Source organism: Triturus cristatus, chromosome 3_1 (genome assembly GCF_964204655.1).
Source record: "Triturus cristatus chromosome 3_1, aTriCri1.1, whole genome shotgun sequence".
Classification (NCBI taxonomy): Eukaryota; Metazoa; Chordata; class Amphibia; order Caudata; family Salamandridae; genus Triturus; species Triturus cristatus.
The window spans coordinates 716,415,022-716,438,623 of record NC_140583.1 but is presented as its reverse complement, the minus strand read 5'-3'; positions in this window follow the sequence as shown (position 1 = coordinate 716,438,623).

Genomic DNA, 23,602 nt, shown 5'->3' with positions numbered 1-23,602 from the left:
CTCCAGGAACTTCAGCAGAGGGGCGTTGCGTTGTGATGCAAAACCTGAACAATACTCAGTGACGTATTTCACAGTGAGCCCCCCAACGCACTGTTCGTGACCTCACGTGAGGAGTGCCTTGACTTAGTGAACTAAAGCACTCGTAATTCGTCTATCATCCCATCTGATGTGATGCCATTGTGAATCCAGTAGATCTCAAGGATCTTCATGTTGTTTTTTTTATCAACCATGTTGCCAAGCATTACTCCGCTTACTCATTGTTATCATTTCTCAAGCTGCCTCACCTGATCTGTATCAAGCTTCTAGCTCGTGGTCTGCTGTCTGTATCTGATTGCATAATTAATTGTATTGTAAGTGCATTTCTATAGCGTTTACTACCCCTGACGAAATGTCAAAGCGCTTTTTCGTTTCAAGTGCCTATGTAAAGAGAGCTGACACCCATCTGCGGTAAGCTTTGTGCTATAACAAGACTTGCTAGTAACAATTAAAAATGGATTCGGACCTACGACTGCCCTGAACCAGAGCCTCTAGGCACTGTACATGGACATACACTAGTGAACGCCTGAGAGGGTGCCTGTAGTGTCACATTGCTTGACGTTTACTGCATCCTGGGCTTACTTGCTCCTCCAGTGGATACTGTGGGCTGCTATAGGGAAATCCAACCATTCACTGAGGTTAATCAATAACTGGTAAAAACTCTACGGGCCCAAATGCCTGGGATACTATTGCTGCCCATATGTACTCTGCATGAAACTCAGATAAGTTGGTAATAGAAAACCTCTGGTTTTGGCCTTTTTTGTAATATTTCTATGCTCACCCTTGTAGCTCAGTATAGTTATATGTACGTCTAATATCACTACAGTATTAAAAAAAGAATTCTTTAATTGTTCCGTTTTGCAACATTGAGTTTTTACTTATTTGTTTATTGCAGTTCACATTTCCCAGTGCAACATGACAATTGCATTAATAAGTAAGCACTGTTCTGAAGTCTGTTCACTGTTTTATTGTTTCAATGTACATTCTGTCTGTAAATGAATGGATTACAATTTGGATATGCGTTGTTCCTTATAAGTATTCTAAAAGAAACATTTGATTGAACCTAGAACTTACTACTCAGTCATCCATGAATCCATCCAGAAGGCCATGTCTAAATCCAGCAATCATAATGTGACTTCAATTAAAAAATATCATTGATGCGAGGGGCATAGGCACCTCGGTGGGAGCAAACACAAAACCTGCAATTTTTATGAAATAACACACAATCAGATATTTGATATTGAGGTCCAAAAAATACCAGAGATCACGCATGGTCTCCACCCCGAGCCTGGCCTCACTAAGCTCCATCCTGGTGGCTGTTTTCCCCTCAATTATATAAGGACAGCCAGGCCACGGCAGAAGAACTTAGGGTGTGGCTGACATCAATAAGTAGAGGTTTCTGGACCCACAGACAGTGGACACCACATCAGGGCAGCCAGACCTGTAAGCAGTTGTAAGTATATGCACAAATTACACCCCCTTACACTGCTGCATACAGTCATTAATTTGAGGCGGTGGTTGCCGGTGGGGGCCGGCGGTTCTCATTTTGGGGACCAGCTTTTATTTTTCCTGACCAGACGTTGACAGAGAGCAAGAGAGGGAAAAACACACAATGGGGAAAGAAGTAGGAAGAGTAGATGGAAAACCCGTCACAAAGGGAGAGAGCATGAGTAAGATAAAGAGATAGGGAGTGTCTGATAGTGGATTAAAGAGGCATTAGGTGGATTCGAGCCTAAGCAGCCGTGGTCTTTGGTGTTTCGACATTTATTAAGTCTGGTAGTGGTCTACTGAGCAGATCCCTAGGCACCGGCATTTATTGTTTCACACATTGGGCACTGACTGTAAAAGCCTGGAATTGGAGAGAATCATTTTTTGAAAATCCTTTAACGTTGGCCACAACAATAATTTGCTTGTCAGGAACATGTACCCGCAACACTAGCAAGGAACCCCTAGAATTCTCCGTTGCTAGGGGAGAAGTGTATTTGTGCACCCCAAGAAAGTAATCCTGTGGTTTACCAGAGTACAATGATGAATGGACCTGTCACACTTTCCCCACTGCTCAGGAGAACCACAGGGATTCTTCCCCGGGGTCTGCTGCGCATGAGCAGCAGGCATCAGCAATGTCTGGGGACTCCCTAAGCCACAGACAGAGATGGAGGACTAGCACAAGCTCAGAGTTAGCAGGCTCCACCACCACTTCTGCACCTCACTTGCCTGCTGCCTGGCCGATTCATCAGTACTACAGACGCATTGTGATTTTCTGGCAGAAGCAGCTGTGAGTATTTCCCCATCTGATTGCCACTTAGTTAGATAGAATCCTTCTAAAGCATTTTGGATGGTAAATATTACCATCCTTTGTCTTCAGTGTCATCTGCAGATTGTCAATTGGAACCAATGGAAAGATGAGTCCAAGCGAAGCCAAGTTTTATACCAGGCATAGCTGGTTGGATTAATTTTTTTTAGATACATGCATGAATACTGTGCATAGGGGCCAGTAAAGGGGCTTCTGTTTAGACATGACAGGTATCAGCGAAGGCATTGCTCCCTCATGGCCACCTCATAGCCGCCTATTGCAAGGTGGGTGCAGGACCGGGGATTGTGGCACGATTAATGATATTACATGCTATGCCTATAGCCACAACAAATGGTGTGAAGTTTCTCCGATACGAAATACCCCTACGAATGAGGAAAGAGTTGGCAGGTTGGCTGCCAACAAGACAGGGTCATTTTGCCCTCACCGACTGAGAGCTAACACCAGCTGTCTTTACTCTCCCCAAAGATTTTGAGTCCTTTCACCTGTAACAGCCATTGTTATATTTCAATCATTTACAAAAGGGCGTTCTACCAGCAAAAAAAATGTTGCGGATGGAACAACATGACATGAAATTCAAAGAAGAAATAGTAATAGAACAAAGGGAACTTTTAAATCTGTTGTAATTTAAAAGTTACAGGAGCTGTAAAGCCATTTTGTTAGCAGTCAGTAGCCAAAAAGCTGATACTTATTTAATGGCAACGCAATAATGAATATCTGTTGCATTGAGTCATTTAAAAAGTGACATGGTACGCAACCGTACGTTGAAAAATGAGCAACTGTAATCTTAGCCATTAGGTACACACTAGTTATGTTTTATTATATTGGATTTTTTTGTGCAGCTATAGCATTTGCCATTTTAATGGCGTCTTGGTGCTTTTGGGTGATTCGCTATGCTGTCAGGTGACATCTGTTTGTGGGTATTCCGTCTGGTGGGGTTCAATGTGAGGGAGTGGGATGTTTATTGATTAATTCTTTTTATTAATATCAAGAAAAAGTGGAGCAAGCATTTTCAAACAGCAATTTGCTTATGACCTCATCTGAACAAGTTGTAATTACGGGAGTTGTGTTTTTAGACCTTCCACAATACCTGTGTGCATGGTGCAGATGGTCTTCTGTTTCAGCCTCACTGTGAGTGCCAGCACCTCCTATCTCAGTGTAAGAATCAATCTCCTGTTTCCCAGCAAACCAGACAGTATTCCAGTCTCAGTAGATGTTTAGTCCCAATGCATGCGTGTTTATGTGTATGTATATGTATATTCAATGAAAAAATCACAGGCTACATGGACGTTATAGTTAAGTTCAGATATCACTCGTACAAAACCAGTGAAATTCAGCAGTTATAGTTACCTGAGCTGAATATAAATTACGCCCAGCAATGCACTGCTGATGACCTCAAATATTACATCACTGATGACATCTCAAATGATATAACTAATAACATTATCCATAGAACCACTCACACACCCACTCATACCCTCATACAACCTCTCATATGTCCACTCACACACCCACACAAAAACTCACAGACCCATTCACAGAACCATACCAATACTCACACACCCACTCACTCCTCCATAGTCACTCACACACACACACAATAACTCGTAGAGCCACTCACACAACCATTCACTCCCCCATACAACAAGTGTAGGAAGCTGGCTCTTTATATATTATACCAAAGTGAGGTATAGTGTGCACGAAGTCCAGAGGAATCCCAAAGGTAGGCAGAGGTAAAAGTAGATAGTACCTTACTCTATTTGTGGTGGTGTGGGCGAACAGTAAGGCCTTATCAGAGGGTAGTGCTCAACATTTATTGCATGACTCAGGAAAGAAATGATTTCACACGCTCAAGGATTGAACTTTGACAAATTGGTTTGTATAAAATTATTATTTAGTTATATTTATTTTCTAGAACCAAGCCAGGCCTGGGACAGGTAAGTATCAGAATACTTTGCAAGCATATGCCGTTCAAATACAGTTGGAAATGCAGTGAAGTAGGTACAGTAGCATTACGTTGTATTTGCAGATAGTCAGAATTACTTTGCAATTACTTTTCTTACGCAGCCCGGCATCTCTAGATACTAGGGTGGTACATGTCCTAAGAGGAAGGAAAAGGAATAATACATTTTGCAATATAATTATAGTTTTGCAGGATTACTCACAATGCACATTTAGTCTTTGGTGAACAAAACAAGGGTTACATGTCCGTGAGTAGGATTCGGTCGAATGGGCACTCAAGTCGCACCACCAGCAGCACAGAGGTGGCCGGGAGCAGAGCATTGTTAGCTAATGGGCTAAGCATGGTAGTGGGCTTGGGGACTGCAGCAAGCAGGCCATCAGGTGAGGAAACAAAAAGCACCTGGGGTCGAGGTCAGCACTTTAGGGTCTGATGGGCAACAAGAACTACACCACCAGCGGCGCAAAGGCAGCCGGGTGTAGGATGCGGTCTTGACTGAAGCTGCAGTCTGTCGGGGATCCCTAAGAGTTGATCAGCAGCTGATGAGGCGAATGGGGGCTTTGGAGTTATCGTCCTGTGAACGCAAGCGTTCGGAGATGGAGTCGGTCAAATGGTCGCAGTTGGTCTCTTCAAATCGATTTGGTTACGGAGTCAGTCTGGGGATCGCCTTCGGTCACGGTTGAGGGGACCTTCCAGTTGTTGGCTGCAGGGTTGATTTGGGAGCTTGCTGAGGTTCAGGGGTCACTGGGATCCGGGCTAGGATCTCTAGGAGGACCTCTTTAGGTTAGTGGGTTACTCGAGCTCAGGCTCAGTGTGCCGGGAGCAGAGTGTTGGCAACTCACGGACTCTGCCAGAGTGAGAGTCGGTTGGTTTTGAGCAAGTCCAGTGCTCACTGGAGACAACATCCTTGTTAGTCATGAAGGCAGGGCAGGTTATCCATTTTTTTAGGACTGCTGACTGCAGGACACACCGAGGTTCTGTTGGAGGAGTTTGAGGTCGGGACAGGCCAGTAGTACTGGGGCTAGGTCAGTTGGTATCCTCCTCTTCTTCTCTCCACACAGCTGTTTGGTTCTTCTTCTTCATGCTTCTTCTTTTTCGGCTCTAGTCTGAGGAGGCAAGGTTCAAGGTTGCCCCTAAATACTAAATTTAGGGGTGTTTACCCATAGGTGCAGGTCCGGACCAATAGTTCCTTTCCTTGGGGTGGTTACACCCCCTATTATGCCACCCTGCACTGGGAGGGGGGCATAAGCCTCACTCTGCTTAACTGGATCACCCCACCTGCAAGATGGCAGGGACTGAGAGTTGTGTTTCACCTCACCTCCCCCTGAGGGGTGGGATCGGCAAAGGTGTGCACACATCTCCTTGTAACTTGGGTTGTCCGATTCTCCCACCCAAAGTGGGGGTCAGAACCGGTGGGTCAGTTGCTGGGTGGAGCAAATGCATGGGGTAGGTTCACAAAGACGGCAAGCCTTTGAAGCTTCCCCTTCATTGACCCTGCTCTTCCTGGGGGAGGAGGCTTGGCACTTCGTCACAGGATGTGCTTTGTTTCAGGATCCTGAGAGCAGCAAGCTCTCGACACAGGGCTCCAGAAACATGTCTGGTGGTGACAGTTGGCGAGCAGCCACTCAGCCAGGACACTAGAATTAGGTTGTTTTTCAGGGGCACCTCTAAGATGCCCTCTGAGTGCATTTTTCACTAAATCCCACACTGGCATCAGTGGGGGTTTAATGTGCTGAGAAGTTTTATACCAAACGTCCAAGGTTTCAGTAAGGCCATTATGGTGCTGTGGAGTTCGTAAAGGCATCCTTTTTGTGGCAATACTGCACTTACAATGTCCAAGAATTGATTTAGACACTGTAGGGGTACAGGGCTCATGCACCTGTATCCTCACCACTGGTATAGTGCACCCAGCGTGGGGTTGTCTTACCTATGCCAGGGCAGTGGATTGTAGGCATGGTACACAGGTATGTGTACCATGTCGACTCTTCCCTTTGTTCTGCACCAAGACATGCAACTTGAAATGGCAGTGTGGGTGTGTAAAGGTACAGGGCCTCTAAGGGTGGCACAATAAGTGCTGCAGCCCTTAGAGGTCTTCCCTGGTCACAGGGCTCTTGGTATCTATGGTACCTTTTACAAGGGACTTACATGTGGCCAGAGAGTTGCCAATTGGGTTTTGCAACAGTACAGTTTTAGGCCCTGGGTACCTGGTTGGCAGGAACCCAGGGCACACTTAGAAAAAGTACAAAAACATTAGGCACAATGTTGTGGCAACCATGAAAAAAGAGGGCACTTTCCCACAACCAGTCAATCACCCATGCAGCTAGTCACATAGCCACACTCTCACCCATACAACTACTTACACATCCACTTATTCTCCTACATAGTCACTCAAACACCCACCTACTCACTCATACAGTCATTCAACACTGCCACTCACTCAGCCATACATGCACTCACACACTCACACACACAACTACTTACATACCCATTCATACATCCATACAAGTACTCACACTTCCACTCACTCACCCATACAGCCATTCGCACAGACAGTCACTTACCAATACAGCCACTCACACACTAACTCACTTAACCAGACACCCACTCAAACAGCCACTCGCTCACCCACACAGCTACTCACACACCCATTATACACCTATAGAGTAACCCACAGAACCATACATACAAAAATGCATATAGCCACACAGCCACTCACATAATATATGTTAGAAATAGTATCACTGAGTAGTAGTGAACCTAGTATACTAATTTAATTTTGTAGTAGGTCAGTATATATATTTAACAATCATAAACTCTTAGAAAATACTTAAACTCACATGTCATAGGAGATGTAATCAGTGATATCACTGACCATGTCATGAGTGATGTAATATGTGAGGCGATAAGCAGTGCATTGCTGGGACGTTATAGTTAGCTCAGGTAACTATAACTTCTGAATTTCTATGGGTTTGTATGAGTGAAATGTCAGCCTAACTATAACATCCCTGTAACCTTTGTTTTTTTCAGTGAATATATATATAAACTCCTCCAGAGCGAAGAAGCAGAGGCCACACGGGGAATCCTATAGAAGCTTGTTTATTGATGAAAACGGCATAATGCATTTCGGCCTTGACGGCCTTCGTCAGATGCCTCAATACTCTGAAATGCTGGCCCACCCACGTATATATATATATATATTACCTACTGGCGGTCGCCAGTAGGTAGTTATAGTTAGGACCCCTTTTCCATAGGAAATCCGCAACATTCTATTTTGAATAACTTTGGCGCCGGTCGACGAATCCTCGCGAATTTCTCAAAATAGGTGGGGCGCTACGCTCCGCTCCTACCCTGAAAGTCTCGGGGGGATTCGTCAAGCGGGGGCTGAGATAAAAGGGGGGTCCCAAAACGCGTTTTTCCCATGCATTTTTCCATAGGACCTTTAGACAGGGCTACAGCCCGAACAGCTGAACAGAATTACTAGAAATTTGGCAGAGAGGTAGTCCTCAGGTCAAGGAAGTGCCTTTTGTAGGTTTGGTGTAAATCTGTTCAGTAGATTCTGAGAAAATAGCCTTTAAATCAATATATATATCTGAGCCAGCTTACGGTACGCTTACCGTAAGCTTACCTTACGCGTACGGTGGCGTGCGCGAGCGCGATTCTGATTGGCTGTTACATCTAAGTAAACATTCGAATCGGTCGAAACCAGGAAGCGGCGGCCGCCATTTTCTCTCTCGCACTCTGAGGGGGGGGCTGTAAATAAAGGCAAAAAACATATAAAGGGGCTGTTTAGACAGCGCCCATGCACATAGCCATGTTAGTTGAGTCCTCAAAGGCCAAAAACGGAAAATTTTTATTTTTTGAAAATTTCGCCGATTACGCTTACCGTACGCGTACGGTGCGCTTACGCTACAAATTTTAATTAAAAAAAAAAAACTCTGTGTGCATGGCATATTATTGTCATGACTTACAAATTAAATTTAACAGATTACCTATCACAAGGAAGCGCATAATATGTCCTCCATGTGCGCACGGTGCGTAACGTGGGCACGCGGTGCGCGTAGCGCACTGCGTGCCCACCTTGCGTGTACGGCACTAACTGCGTAAAGTGGGCGCGCGGTGCGCGAAGCGCACCGCGTGCTCACCGTGCGCGCACGGTGCGCGAAGCGCACCGTGCGCGCACGGAACGAACTTCGTTAAGTGGGCGTGCACGCCACGAATGGCGTAAAGTAACTTAGCATTTAAAAAAACGTACAAATTCACAGAAAAAACCATAGGTTTCACACACGTTATAGTTAGGAATTAGCATTTAAAAAACCTTGCAAATTCACTGAAAAAACCATAGGTTTCACACATGTTATAGTTAGCGGAAATTTTACTGAAATTCCCCCGTTATAGTTAGTGCAGGCAACTATAACTCACGCGACCGCAATCTTCTGCTGATGACATATGTGTCTTTATGAAAAAAAATATTTCTAATATATGTATAGCTAAAAATTTATGGAAGAAGACATGGGCAAATAAGTGTCTAAATACAGTATTAGCATCAGCAGAGGATTGCGGTCGCGTGAATGTGTGTGTTTCTGAAAATTAAATATGTTTTATATATGTATATCTCAAGGTCGATGGAAGAATAAATGGGTATATAAGTGTCTAAATGGATGATTTGTTTTTGAAAAATTGATTGTGTAACTGACTGATTAAGTGTTTCATAGTGACTACATGGCTTAGTGAGTAATGTTTAAATATGTAAATATCTGTATCAGTCTCTCACTTTGTGTATAAGTGGCTGCATGGGTTGGTGAGTAGCTACATGGGTGTTTATATAGGTTATTAGTTGGTTTTATGAGTATCAGTCTGAGTGTCTGCATGGTTCGGTGGGGGTATTACGTAGTGCATAGGTGCATGAATGAATGACTCACTCTTTGTATGTGTTGAAGACAGCATGTGTGCAGGACTCTATGGGTGGATGAGTGAGTGTATGGGTGTGTTACTGAGTGAATGACTGTCTCAATAGTGTCTTTATGAGTAACTACATATGTTTTAAACTAGTATATGTGACTATTGGTGTATATAAGCGAGTATATGTGACAGTGAGAGATTGAAAGAGTTCCTATATGAATAAGTATGTGTGTCTATAAGTGATTGTTTAAAAGACTAAGTATGTGTAAGTTTCCGTAGAAGTAAGTGTGGTGGTGTGTGTATAACTGTATATGCAAGTAAATGTATGTTTGATTCTTTATTAGCATGAGTGACTATGTGTGTGAGTACCTCTATGGATGAGTGGCATTGTGTAACAGGATGTATAGGTGTATGAGTACATATGATGAGTGAGTACATGTATGAGTGACTGTATAGGACTGTTGGTGAATGAGTGGATGTGTATGTGGATCTTAGAATTACTGTATAGGTTGTTGTAACTGGTATTGGTATGTCTATTGTTTTTAAAATTTTAATTTCTATTTTTGAATGTGTGTATCAAAGGTTATATTAGGGGAAGAGGAGGTCTGCCACTCTATCACAAGGATGATGTCATCAGTGATGTCATCAGTGATGTCATTTGAGATGTCATCAGTGATGTCATGAGTGATGTCACTGACCATGTCATGAGTGATGTAATATGTGACGTCATCAGCAGTGCATTGCGGGCGCGCGAGTTATAGTTAGCTGAACTAACTATAACGGGGGAATTTCAATGGTTTTGTACAAGTGAAAAGTCCAGCTAACTATAACACCCCTGAAACCTATGGTTTTTTCAGTGAATTTCTGAGGTTTTTTAAATGCTAATTCCTAACTATAACGTGCCTGAAACCTATGGTTTTTTCTGTGAATTTCAAAGGTTTTTTAAATGCTAATTTCTAACTATGCCTACAGAGATAGGACATGTGAAGAAAGAAGAAAAAATGCACAGAAAGAAACAAAAGAAGTGCAGAAAGAAGCAACAGAAGTCCTCAAATACGAAGATAAGTGCAGGAAGAAGGATAACGTGCAGAAAGAACAAAAAGAAGAGCAGAAAGAAGCCTTGTTGCAAAATCATCCTGTACCCTCAACTTTTTCAGACGGATACTGGTGGTAACTGAGTCTGACTAACCAGTCCTAGAGCCAGTGCTATGTTAAAAGACACTTAGAATACAGTGAAAACACCTACATACACTAGGGAACATTATGCGTTGGGGTCCCCCTGTGATTAGCATGACCTCCTCTGTAAGCCCCTAGTGTATAATAGGGCATGGGGATTAAAACTACCTCTTAAAACAGGCCACAGGGCGTTTTTGCACACGTTAACTCAGGCCTCGTCCCCTCCCTTCACCACTGTGTAAACACGCCCTGTGTCCATTTTTAGTTGGGAGATTAAGTTCATTTGAATCCTGAGGGTCCCTAGGGTCCAACTAGCCCACTAGGTACCTCCAGTAAGTGCCACAGAGCTGCGTTGCAGAGAGGTGTAAAAAGTGGCACGGCCTGGACCACCTCTCTGCAATGCAGCTCAGTGGCGCTTACTGGAAGCACTTGGTGGGCTAGTTAGCCCCCAGGGGCCCTCAGTATTGAAGGGAAATTATATCCCCAATTTAAAACGTGCCATAGTGCGTGTTTGCACACGTCACCTCAGGCCCCGTCCCCTCCCTTCACCACTGTGTAAACGCGCCCTGTGGCTGTTCTAAGTTGAGAGATTAAGTCCCCCTGAAACCTAAGGGTCCCTAGGGTCAAACTAGACCACTAGGTACCTCCAGTAAGCGCCACAGAGCTGCGTTGCAGAGAGGTGTAAAAAGGGGCTTGGCCTCAGAACACCTGGCTGCAGCGCAGCTCCCTGGCGCATACTGGAGATGCCTGTTGGGGGCGCGTTTGCAGAGTGCTGCACGGAGGGGGCATGGCCTCCGGCACAATGCCAGTTTTTTATTTATTTTAGTTTTTTAAGAAGGGGGGCTGTTTGGTTCCCCTTCTTATTCTAATTTATTGGCCCTGATGACCCCATCCCCCAGGGCCAGTCTCCTAATTATATTTTTTTGACCCCAATCCCCAGGGCCGGCCACTGTTTTTTATTATTTTAAAAAAATATATATTTATAGACACACCTAGGACATGCTGGACAAACCGTACGTACCTATCACCATGACGATTTGCGTGATATTCATTAAAAGGCGACTATGCATGCAATGAATCCACGTGGAATGTATTTACACCACTAGTGAAGCTCTGACATGTCTGATGCCCTACCGTGCCTAATCCTGGTAGACACCCTTTTCGTTTATTTATACAAACATGGGTAGCTATTGACGGGCACATTTAATACACATGCACACCAAGCCATTCAAAGGGGATTCGACAAAAATTCGACCAAAACTATGCAAGAAACCCCCCTCACGGTTAATAAAACACACATCCACTGCCGGATGTGTAATACTTTTTATTTTACTCTCTGGAAAGGGGACGAACATCACTTGAGAGTCACAGCATGCTCCTGACAGAGCCCAATGCTGTGTTACACCCACCATTGCCTGCCGAGTGCCACACACCTCTGTGTTGTATTCCACTAGCTAGTGCATATGCTATGACACTCTCTAGCCCATGTGCACTGTAACACCACCCCGTGAATATGTCATGCCACACTTGTCTTCGCACGGGTTATATTGCCCCATCTAACGTGCCTTTCTCGATGCCTATGTTATAACGCACAGTGCTATGCCATACATATTACAATCTGGGATCCATATCTTTGTCACAGTGCATATGCAACGTTACACTCCCCAGCACATATTTTATATTACAACTTTAGAGACTAGTTAGGTTACACAACACTGCCCTGTGCATATTACACTCCAAGGCGCATATCGCATAGCACGCGCTAGTGCCTGTGCTATCTCGCGCTCTCCCATGAATCTGTCATTGCGCACAATGTATTGCATATTATATTTCACGCCCGGTTCATCTTATATCACACTTTTTGGTGCATAGTTTATACCATACACTATATCTAGTTTTCATTTTCAATCGTGCTCTCAGGACTATGTTCTATATAACACTGTGTTCACCTACCCTTTTCACGGGCATTACATTTTGCGATAGGGGGTGGAGGGTCAGGGGGTGTTTCTGCCAAGTGAGCCCGGAGTCACAGTCACAAACGTCCTCTTCTTCCTGAATAAAAGTGAGATTATGCTGCATACTTGTTCATATTTTAAGTAGTTCGCACAGACACAATGTTTTAAAAACAATAAAGTTCCTAATACCCGCCTTCTCTGAACAGTTAGCTTGCTGCCCCATCCCCTTCCTCCCTATCCTCTGTTGTGTGAATCCATGGACTAGCCTCCTCCCTCCTGCCATGCATGGTCTGATGTGCTGCCACTGCCCTCAATTTAGTATGATGTACCAGTCCACTCCTCCTGCCCTCCATTGTCCAATTCTATGCCCCATCATTGACCTCCTGCTTAAACTTTGTGCTTAGCTTGCTGCCCCTATTCTCCTTCCCCCTGCCCTCCGATGTCTTTGTGCATGCCCCTGCTCCATCCTTTTTGCCCACCATGTCCCATGGACCTGCCACTCCTATCTACTCTGAGTGTTCTGTTGAGCTGCCACTCCCCTCCCACCTGCCTAGCATTGTCAGATGACTGTAACCTGTCCCTGCCACCTCCACCCTGCCTGTCCACATGCCATGCCCCTATCCTCTTCCTCCTGTCCTACATGGTCCATTGTACTGCCACACCCTTCTGCCCTCCCTGGTCTGTTGTGCTGCAACTGCTCCTCCTGCCTGCCCCGTGTGGTCTGTTGTGAGGTCCCTTCCCCTGAACTTTCTTGTCTGTGCACAGGTCCTGACCCTTCCTTCTATCCTCCATCGTCCTTTGTGCATGCCCCTCCACCCTCCTTCTTGCCCATCATAGCCATTGTGCTGCCACTAACCCTCCCACTTGCCATGCATGGTCTTCTGTGCTGCCATGGCCCCTCCCACCTTCCCTGTGTGGTCAGTTAGCTGCCCCTGACCCCCTCCCACCTTCCCTCCATGGTCTGTGTGTATGCCATCACAGTCTCACTGTTGCTCTTCATGGTGTGTCTTGCTTCTAGTGCCCATCCTGCCTGACCTCCATGGCTATCTTGCTGCTCCTGCCCTGCCCCCTTGCCCCCAGCCCTACTCCCTCCCTCCTGGCTTGTCTGTTCCATTGTAATGCCCCTGATCCGTCCCTCCTGCCCTTTATGGTCTGTTATACTGCAGCTTTCTCTCCTGTCTGTCCATTATGGTCAGCTAGCTACCATTGCCTCTTGCCCCTCTGTTCTCTGTTGTCCATGTGCATGGTCCTGTCCCCTCCCTCTTGCTTTCTATGGATTGTTGTGCTGCACTCCCGTCCTGCATGCCCTGTGTGGTGTATTGTGCTGCTGCAAACCCTGATGCCTGCCCTTCAGGGTCAGTTTGGTGCACCTCTCCATGTCCCTCCTGTCCTCTGTTATCCAAGTCCATGTCCCTATCCCATTTCCTTCCATGATCCAATGTACCATACTTGCGAACATTTTGAACTTGGTAAGAGGGAGATTTTGAAAAAAAACTGGGGTATTGATTTTCCCCTTTGAGTTACATTGAAAAAGAGGATATTGTAGACAGGAGACAGATCAAATAAAGCCCATTTGAGCTTAAAAACATTGGACGTTTCCTGGCTGAATCGGGTCTGTTGGCATGTATGGTTGTACTACCATTGCCTCTTCCTTCTGCCCACAATGGTCTATTACATTGCCACAGCCTTGAAGGAGGGTAGATTTTGTATCACAGGGGGCCCCTGGCCCGTTCTGTCCACACCTGAAGTATGAGACCCTTGTCCTTGCCCTGCCAGCTGCATTTGTAGGCCGTATTAAATTGACCAGCGGGTCCTGTGTTGCTATATAATTATCCTGAGACATCCTTACCACTCAGCCAGCATAAAACCCCTGTGTAGGCCCTTCTGTTCAATATGTAGGCCTCTTTGTTAAATTGACCATAGCTCTGCAATTTTAGTGTATAGCAGTCTGAAGGCAGGTCTGCGAGGCCTTTTGATCCAAACTAGTAGCCCCCACCCTACCCGAGTGCTCCGTGCTCGGTATCAAAGTTCAACATCCCCCTGAAGCTGTCGACATACAGTAGGCTGCATCCTGGACTGGTACTTGCTTCCTGGGCAGGTTTCCCGCTTTTAAGGAAGTGGCAACCGCAGAGCGTCAAGTTAGGAGAACTGAGGAGATTTTATACATGAATATATTGAATTCCCGTACAATACCCATTATTTTCTGCTTGCTCTATGGAACTTACGATAAGCGATTGGCCTGAGAGACTGACCTTTTCACCCAGTCCATTGTCAGCATTAAGTGGGTAAATGACGAAATGTCTGGTAAAATCTGCAGACGAAGCTTTTGGGTAGCATACGTAGGTAGATGTAGCGTGCAAAGGAGCCCACAAAATGATATAAAAAGGGAGCACCCACAGATATCGACGGACTACCTCGCCGTCTGTATGTAGGTTAACAGGCAGTGCAGGTTTTCCCCAAGAGCTGGGAGCTCTTGTCTTCCTTTGCTTAAAATGTCTTGCTCTGCTTTGCTTGAAGTATCTTATTCTATTTTACCTATATGAAATGTCATGTTATGTTTAACCATTGTTCTCTTTACTTTTGCATTTAAAAGATTTTGTATTGTAATTGCAGGAATGCTTGCTCTAAGAGTAAACGTGAGTGTTCCTAGGTAACATTTTCCTTGGTGTAACTTGTTTCTCATGATGCATTTATAGATGTGTTTTCTCTCTCTCTCTGTCAGTACATTAATTGAGATACAGAGAATATTATGACAGCTGTATGATTATCTGGATTCTGTATTTTGTACTTTATGTCTCTATTCTGCGGTTTCTTTGAAGTTGCATCTTCTCATTAAACTGCCATTGTATTCTGCCTCCAATTCCATGTCTCATATGTCTGTTTTCTTCATTTTTGGAGCAAGCGTTCCTAGGCACCCCGGCTCAAATTAAGGTGCCCCTTTTGTCCCTGACTCACTCTCCTGCTCAGTTCTGTGGTGGCTCCCGGGGATCTGGGGACCGCCCCTAGCTTCCTTGACCCGTAATAGATCTTCCCTCCAACAGCCTCTCTTGCAAGTCCTGTATTGTTGGTTTGTTGCCCCTGCCCCCCTTTCCACTGCCCTCCATAGTCTGTTGTGCTTCCACGGCCCTTCCTGCCTGCTCAGTGTGGTTAAATTGTTGCCTTTGCACCCTCCTACCTGCCTTCAATTTTCAGAGTCCGTGCCCCTGGCCTCTGCCTCTCAACAGTATCCTAATGAACAACTAGATTGCTAACATTCTATATTTATTACAAAAGTGTGGAACGCCTGACATCATCTTGATGTAATCAAAACTGTAATACCTAGAGCATTTCCTTTAGAAATTACATATATGAGAGGGTCTTATTGGCATCAAAATTATGGTTAGTGCTCTAAAAGACTAAAATAAGGACATATTTTCTGAGTTTTCAAATAGCGACAAAGCACTTTTAAATTATTTGTTATCTTTATGTTTTTTTATCCAGTTGACCACTTGATTAAATGTTGCACTTAGGGGAGAGGATGTGGTGTTACTTCCAGAACTGCAGACTTTGCAACTGGGGAACCAGGTTGAAGTTTCTGCTTCAGCTCGACATTCTGTGATTCTGGTCAAATCACTTAGTCTCCCCATGTCTACAACCAAAATGAATTTGTTCTTGTGTGATGTAACCAATGCTCATGTAAAGCACTCCAATACCTGACAAGTCTGCACTATATAACACTGCAAAAACACAAACTAATAAGTGTTTTGCACACTTCTGTCATTGGGCTATATTTGGGCTACATCTGGGTGATTTTGGGCTACATTTGGGCTCTTTTGTCTCCGGTGGCCATCTTGGGAGATTTATTTGTTATGAAGTTTCCTAATTTCCTCATGTACTGCAGTCTCCTCAGTAGGAAATGCTTTCAGTTTTTTACTTTGATTCCATCATGAAGGTATTCAGATATGTCACACATTTGCCATAAATTCTGAATGTTAGCACTCTAGTTGCTCATTAGATCACTGTAGTAAAACTACTGCACCATGGAAGTCTGCTCCTGGTATTAAAAGTGCATGTTTCAGTCTGCATGTCAGAATTTTTTAATGAAATAGAAGAGGATTTGAGAAGTCACTCAAAATGTGCCCTCATTTTCTTTCTTCAGCATTAATCATAATTTCTATGGCAAAATGAACCTCCTCATTGTGTTCCTTTTTAAATTAAATGTTTTAAGTGTTACCAGTTTATTCCAATCAAGATGGCTTCAGGTGTGCCTTACTTTTGTCATAATGAAGACAGTAAGCGCTCTAGTTGTTTTTAAGAACATTCTGGGACATTCTGTCATTGGGCTATACTTGGGCTACATCTGGGTGATATTTGGGCTACATTTGGGCTCTTTTGTCTCTGGTGGCCATCTTGGGAGACTTATTTGTTATGAAGTTTCCTAATTTCCTCATTTACTGCAGTCTCCTCAGTAGGAAATACTTTCAGTTTTTTACTTTGATTCCATCAAGAAGGCATTCAGATGTGTCACACATTTGCCATAAATTCAGAATGTTAGCACTCTTTTTGCTCATTAGATCACTGTAGTAAAGCTACTGCTCACCAGGGAAAACTGCTGCTGGTATTGAAAGTGCATGTTTCAGTCTGCATGTCAGAATTTTTTAATGAAATAGAAGAGGATTTGAGAAGTCACTCAAAATGTGCCCTAATTTTTCTTTCTGCAGCACTAATCATACTTTTTATGGAAAAATGAACCCCCTCATTTTGTTCCTTTTTAAATTAAATGTTTTAAGAGTTACCACTTTAATCCAAGCAAGATGGCTTAAGGTGTGCCATACGTTTATCATAAGTTTGACTGTTAGCGCTCTAGTAGTTCTTTGGAACACTCTGGGAAGCTGCAGTAGAACACAAAGGAATCAACTGACAGTCTCTGCCCTTGTTGGATGTACATGTTTTACTGAGAATGTCAGACTTCATTCTCACATGACTGAGAAAGATAATGTGAATTTACAGAAAATAAGCTCTCAGTTTAGCCTATAGATCACCTTCCAAACCTCTGTGGTAAAAGCATGAGAAAATATTTTTCTCTCAATCATGATATCCCAGCAGAAGGCTTTTTCACATGGTGAAATCACCTTAGAACATACCACAATTCCTAAAATGAGTATGGTACCATCAACAAATGATTTATAATGTAACTAAAGTCTTAACACCTTCTATTAACTGCAATGCTTTTTAATGAGGTGCTATCATGTATATTGGTCCCAAGATGGCTGCCAACACTTCTTGGATGAAGTGCTGACAGCCAATCAGATCTCAGGATGAGATGTGTGGTTAGGCTCCGCCCACATATATATATGCTTTTAAATGCTTTTTTCTCAGGAAATACTGAACAGATTTACACCAGACCTGCAAAAGGCACTTCCTTGACCTTATGGCTACCTCTCTGCCAAATTTCAAGTAATTCTGTTCAGCCGTTCGGGCTGTAGCTGTGTCTAAAGGTCCTATGGAAAAATGCATGGGGAAAACGTGTTTTGGGACCCCCCTTTTTTCTCGGCCCCTGCTTGACGAATCCCCCCGAGACTTTCAGGGTAGGAGCGGAGCGTAGCGCCCCACCTATTTTGAAAATTTCGCGAGGATTCGTCGACCGGCGCCAAAGTTATTCCAAATAGAATGTTGCGGATTTCCTATGGAAACAGGGTCCTAACTATATCTACCTACTGGCGACCGCCAGTAGGTAATATATATATATATATATATATATATATATATATATGTGAACAAGGCTCGATGAGCTGAAACGCGTCATGGTGACAAGAGGAGTAAATTATATCTTCTAAAGCACTTACGTTGGGTCTGTGTCCAAGTTTGTTCGGTGAAGACTACTTAATGGATTTGGAAAGCAAGTTATATATATATATATATATTACCTACTGGCGGTCGCCAGTAGGTAGATATAGTTAGGACCCTGTTTCCATAGGAAATCCGCAACATTCTATTTGGAATAACTTTGGCGCCGGTCGACGAATCCTCGCGAAATTTTCAAAATAGGTGGGGCGCTACGCTCCGCTCCTACCCTGAAAGTCTCGGGGGGATTCGTCAAGCAGGGGCCGAGAAAAAAGGGGGGTCCCAAAACGCGTTTTCCCCATGCATTTTTCCATAGGACCTTTAGACACAGCTACAGCCCGAACGGCTGAACAGAATTACTTGAAATTTGGCAGAGAGGTAGCCATAAGGTCAAGGAAGTGCCTTTTGCAGGTCTGGTGTAAATCTGTTCAGTATTTCCTGAGAAAATAGCATTTAAAAGCATATATATATGTGGGCGGAGCCTAACCACACATCTCATCCTGAGATCTGATTGGCTGTCAGCACTTCATCCAAGAAGTGTTGGCAGCCATCTTGGGACCAATATACATGATAGCACCTCATTAAAAAGCATTGCAGTTAATAGAAGGTGTTAAGACTTTAGTTACATTATAAATCATTTGTTGATGGTACCATACTCATTTTAGGAATTGTGGTATGTTCTAAGGTGATTTCACCATGTGAAAAAGTCTTCTGCTGGGATATCATGATTGAGAGAAAAATATTTTCTCATGCTTTTACCACAGAGGTTTGGAAGGTGATCTATAGGCTAAACTGAGAGCTTATTTTCTGTAAATTCACATTATCTTTCTCAGTCATGTGAGAATGAAGTCTGACATTCTCAGTAAAACATGTACATCCAACAAGGGCAGAGACTGTCAGTTGATTCCTTTGTGTTCTACTGCAGCTTCCCAGAGTGTTCCAAAGAACTACTAGAGCGCTAACAGTCCTACTTATGATAAACGTATGGCACACCTTAAGCCATCTTGCTTGGATTAAAGTGGTAACTCTTAAAACATTTAATTTAAAAAGGAACAAAATGAGGGGGTTCATTTTTCCATAAAAAGTATGATTAGTGCTGCAGAAAGAAAAATTAGGGCACATTTTGAGTGACTTCTCAAATCCTCTTCTATTTCATTAAAAAATTCTGACATGCAGACTGAAACATGCACTTTCAATACCAGCAGCAGTTTTCCCTGGTGAGCAGTAGCTTTACTACAGTGATCTAATGAGCAAAAAGAGTGCTAACATTCTGAATTTATGGCAAATGTGTGACACATCTGAATGCCTTCTTGATGGAATCAAAGTAAAAAACTGAAAGTATTTCCTACTGAGGAGACTGCAGTAAATGAGGAAATTAGGAAACTTCATAACAAATAAGTCTCCCAAGATGGCCACCAGAGACAAAAGAGCCCAAATGTAGCCCAAATATCACCCAGATGTAGCCCAAGTATAGCCCAATGACAGAATGTCCCAGAATGTTCTTAAAAACAACTAGAGCGCTTACTGTCTTCATTATGACAAAAGTAAGGCACACCTGAAGCCATCTTGATTGGAATAAACTGGTAACACTTAAAACATTTAATTTAAAAAGGAACACAATGAGGAGGTTCATTTTGCCATAGAAATTATGATTAATGCTGAAGAAAGAAAATGAGGGCACATTTTGAGTGACTTCTCAAATCCTCTTCTATTTCATTAAAAAATTCTGACATGCAGACTGAAACATGCACTTTTAATACCAGGAGCAGACTTCCATGGTGCAGTAGTTTTACTACAGTGATCTAATGAGCAACTAGAGTGCTAACATTCAGAATTTATGGCAAATGTGTGACATATCTGAATACCTTCATGATGGAATCAAAGTAAAAAACTGAAAGCATTTCCTACTGAGGAGACTGCAGTACATGAGGAAATTAGGAAACTTCATAACAAATAAATCTCCCAAGATGGCCACCGGAGACAAAAGAGCCCAAATGTAGCCCAAAATCACCCAGATGTAGCCCAAATATAGCCCAATGACAGAAGTGTGCAAAACACTTATTAGTTTGTGTTTTTGCAGTGTTATATAGTGCAGACTTGTCAGGTATTGGAGTGCTTTACATGAGCATTGGTTACATCACACAAGAACAAATTCATTTTGGTTGTAGACATGGGGAGACTAAGTGATTTGACCAGAATCACAGAATGTCGAGCTGAAGCAGAAACTTCAACCTGGTTCCGCAGTTGCAAAGTCTGCAGTTCTGGAAGTAACACCACATCCTCTCCCCTAAGTGCAACATTTAATCAAGTGGTCAACTGGATAAAAAAACATAAAGATAACAAATAATTTAAAAGTGCTTTGTCGCTATTTGAAAACTCAGAAAATATGTCCTTATTTTAGTCTTTTAGAGCACTAACCATAATTTTGATGCCAATAAGACCCTCTCATATATGTAATTTCTAAAGGAAATGCTCTAGGTATTACAGTTTTGATTACATCAAGATGATGTCAGGCGTTCCACACTTTTGTAATAAATATAGAATGTTAGCAATCTAGTTGTTCATTAGGATACTGTTGAGAGGCAGAGGCCAGGGGCACGGACTCTGAAAATTGAAGGCAGGTAGGAGGGTGCAAAGGCAACAATTTAACCACACTGAGCAGGCAGGAAGGGCCGTGGAAGCACAACAGACTATGGAGGGCAGTGGAAAGGGGGGCAGGGGCAACAAACCAACAATACAGGACTTGCAAGAGAGGCTGTTGGAGGGAAGATCTATTACGGGTCAAGGAAGCTAGGGGCGGTCCCCAGATCCCCGGGAGCCACCACAGAACTGAGCAGGAGAGTGAGTCAGGGACAAAAGGGGCACCTTAATTTGAGCCGGGGTGCCTAGGAACGCTTGCTCCAAAAATGAAGAAAACAGACATATGAGACATGGAATTGGAGGCAGAATACAATGGCAGTTTAATGAGAAGATGCAACTTCAAAGAAACCGCAGAATAGAGACATAAAGTACAAAATACAGAATCCAGATAATCATACAGCTGTCATAATATTCTCTGTATCTCAATTAATGTACTGACAGAGAGAGAGAGAAAACACATCTATAAATGCATCATGAGAAACAAGTTACACCAAGGAAAATGTTACCTAGGAACACTCACGTTTACTCTTAGAGCAAGCATTCCTGCAATTACAATACAAAATCTTTTAAATGCAAAAGTAAAGAGAACAATGGTTAAACATAACATGACATTTCATATAGGTAAAATAGAATAAGATACTTCAAGCAAAGCAGAGCAAGACATTTTAAGCAAAGGAAGACAAGAGCTCCCAGCTCTTGGGGAAAACCTGCACTGCCTGTTAACCTACATACAGACGGCGAGGTAGTCCGTCGATATCTGTGGGTGCTCCCTTTTTATATCATTTTGTGGGCTCCTTTGCACGCTACATCTACCTACGTATGCTACCCAAAAGCTTCGTCTGCAGATTTTACCAGACATTTCGTCATTTACCCACTTAATGCTGACAATGGACTGGGTGAAAAGGTCAGTCTCTCAGGCCAATCGCTTATCGTAAGTTCCATAGAGCAAGCAGAAAATAATGGGTATTGTACGGGAATTCAATATATTCATGTATAAAATCTCCTCAGTTCTCCTAACTTGACGCTCTGCGGTTGCCACTTCCTTAAAAGCGGGAAACCTGCCCAGGAAGCAAGTACCAGTCCAGGATGCAGCCTACTGTATGTCGACAGCTTCAGGGGGATGTTGAACTTTGATACCGAGCACGGAGCACTCGGGTAGGGTGGGGGCTACTAGTTTGGATCAAAAGGCCTCGCAGACCTGCCTTCAGACTGCTATACACTAAAATTGCAGAGCTATGGTCAATTTAACAAAGAGGCCTACATATTGAACAGAAGGGCCTACACAGGGGTTTTATGCTGGCTGAGTGGTAAGGATGTCTCAGGATAATTATATAGCAACACAGGACCCGCTGGTCAATTTAATACGGCCTACAAATGCAGCTGGCAGGGCAAGGACAAGGGTCTCATACTTCAGGTGTGGACAGAACGGGCCAGGGGCCCCCTGTGATACAAAATCTACCCTCCTTCAAGGCTGTGGCAATGTAATAGACCATTGTGGGCAGAAGGAAGAGGCAATGGTAGTACAACCATACATGCCAACAGACCCGATTCAGCCAGGAAACGTCCAATGTTTTTAAGCTCAAATGGGCTTTATTTGATCTGTCTCCTGTCTACAATATCCTCTTTTTCAATGTAACTCAAAGGGGAAAATCAATACCCCAGTTTTTTTTCAAAATCTCCCTCTTACCAAGTTCAAAATGTTCGCAAGTATGGTACATTGGATCATGGAAGGAAATGGGATAGGGACATGGACTTGGATAACAGAGGACAGGAGGGACATGGAGAGGTGCACCAAACTGACCCTGAAGGGCAGGCATCAGGGTTTGCAGCAGCACAATACACCACACAGGGCATGCAGGACGGGAGTGCAGCACAACAATCCATAGAAAGCAAGAGGGAGGGGACAGGACCATGCACATGGACAACAGAGAACAGAGGGGCAAGAGGCAATGGTAGCTAGCTGACCATAATGGACAGACAGGAGAGAAAGCTGCAGTATAACAGACCATAAAGGGCAGGAGGGACGGATCAGGGGCATTACAATGGAACAGACAAGCCAGGAGGGAGGGAGTAGGGCTGGGGGCAAGGGGGCAGGGCAGGAGCAGCAAGATAGCCATGGAGGTCAGGCAGGATGGGCACTAGAAGCAAGACACACCATGAAGAGCAACAGTGAGACTGTGATGGCATACACACAGACCATGGAGGGAAGGTGGGAGGGGGTCAGGGGCAGCTAACTGACCACACAGGGAAGGTGGGAGGGGCCATGGCAGCACAGAAGACCATGCATGGCAAGTGGGAGGGTTAGTGGCAGCACAATGGCTATGATGGGCAAGAAGGAGGGTGGAGGGGCATGCACAAAGGACGATGGAGGATAGAAGGAAGGGTCAGGACCTGTGCACAGACAAGAAAGTTCAGGGGAAGGGACCTCACAACAGACCACACGGGGCAGGCAGGAGGAGCAGTTGCAGCACAACAGACCAGGGAGGGCAGAAGGGTGTGGCAGTACAATGGACCATGTAGGACAGGAGGAAGAGGATAGGGGCATGGCATGTGGACAGGCAGGGTGGAGGTGGCAGGGACAGGTTACAGTCATCTGACAATGCTAGGCAGGTGGGAGGGGAGTGGCAGCTCAACAGAACACTCAGAGTAGATAGGAGTGGCAGGTCCATGGGACATGGTGGGCAAAAAGGATGGAGCAGGGGCATGCACAAAGACATCGGAGGGCAGGGGGAAGGAGAATAGGGGCAGCAAGCTAAGCACGGAGTTTAAGCAGGAGGTCAATGATGGGGCATAGAATTGGAC